General features: G+C 38.6%; 1 long non-coding RNA gene across 1 annotated transcript in view; it reads left to right on the forward strand.

Moving 5' to 3' along the window:
- The window catches only part of LOC102982445 (uncharacterized), a 157,924-nt gene that overhangs the window by 125,143 nt on the left and 31,091 nt on the right, over window positions 1–1,690 (forward strand). The window lies entirely within an intron of this gene.

A 1,690-nucleotide genomic window follows, 5' to 3' on the forward strand; every position in this document is an offset into this window, starting at 1 on the left:
TCCAATTTGGATTCATTTTATTTCTTTTTCTTCTCTGATTGCTGTGGCTAAAACTTCCAAAACTATGTTGAATAATAGTGGTGAGAGTGGCCAGCCTTGTGTTGTTCCTGATCTTAGTGGAAATACTTTCAGTTTTTCACCATTGAGGATGATGTTTGCTGTGGGTTTGTCATATATGGCCTTTATTATGTTGTGGTAAGTTCCCTCTATGCCTACTTTGTGGGGGGGTTTATCATAAATGGGTGTTGAATTTTGTTGAAAGCTTTTTCTGCATCTATTGAGATGATCATATCGTTTTACTTCTTCAATTTGTTAATATGGTTTATCACATTGATTGATTTGCGTATATTGAAGAATCCTTGCATTCCTGGGATAAACCCCACTTGTTCAGGGTGTATGATCCTTTTAGTGTGCTGTTGGGTTCTGTTTGCTAGTATTTTGTTGAGAATTTTTGCATCTATGTTCATCAGTGATATTGGCCTGTAGTTTTCTTTCTTTGTGACATCTTTGTCTGGTTTTGGTATCAGGGTGATGGAGAAGCACAGAGTCTTAACCACTGGACCACCAGTGAAGCCCTGGTACTCACTTTTTTTTTTTTGGCTAGACCACACGGCATGTAGGATCTTAGTTCCCTGACGAGGGATTGAACCCCCACCCCGCCAGACTGCCAGGGAAGTCCCGTCACTCTTTAACTTAATTCTTTGATTTTTCAAATAGGAGAAGTGAATTCTGCAAACTATAAATAAACCAGGAATTTTGCCCTCAATTTCATTCAGGAATCCAGAAAGAATTTATTAAAAGTGTTTTTGGGGGTGTTGGGTCACTTATTTAATGAATTATTGACTGCAAAATTTAGCATGGGACCAATAGCTACAACTAGTGTTAGCCTAATCAAATCACTCAGTAATTCATTGGATATTGGACATTGGACATTTTTGTCCAGCTCTTGAAACTCTCTCTGCTTTTGACTTCTAAGACATTGTTTTGATCTCTCTTGCCTCCTTGACAAGAGCTTCTCTGCCTCCTTTCCTGACTTTTCCTCCTCCAGTCTCCTCTTCAAAGCTGTTGAAGTAACTGTTATATTGAACAAGCCTGCTTCTTGCCATGATCAAGGCATAACATTTATTATTATTATTATTATTTTTAACATCTTTATTGGAGTATAATTGCTTCACAATGGTGTGCTAGTTTCTGCTTCATAACAAAGTGTATCAGCCACACATATACATATATCCACATATCTCTTCCCTCTTGTGTCTCCCTCCCTCCCACCCTCCCTGTCCCACCCCCTAGGTGGTCACAAAGCACCGAGCTGATCTCCCTGTGCTATGCAGCTACTTCCCACTAGCTATCTATTTTACATTTGGTAGTGTATATATGTCCATGTCACTCTCTCACTTTGTCCCAGCTTACCCTTCCCCCTTCCATGTCCTCAAGTCCATTCTCTAGTAGGTCTACATCTTTATTCTCATCCTGCCCTTAGGTTCTTCATGACCTTTTTTTTTTTTTTCTTAGATTCTATATATATGTGTTAGCATACGGTATTTGTTTTTCTCTTTCTGACTTACTTCACTCTGTATGACAGACTCTAGGTGCATCCACCTCACTACAAATAACTCAATTTCATTTCTTTTTATGGCTGAGTAATATTCCATTGTATATATGTGCCACATCTTCTTTATCCATTCAT

Source organism: Physeter macrocephalus, chromosome 4, assembly GCF_002837175.3.
Source record: "Physeter macrocephalus isolate SW-GA chromosome 4, ASM283717v5, whole genome shotgun sequence".
Lineage (NCBI taxonomy): Eukaryota > Metazoa > Chordata > Mammalia > Artiodactyla > Physeteridae > Physeter > Physeter macrocephalus.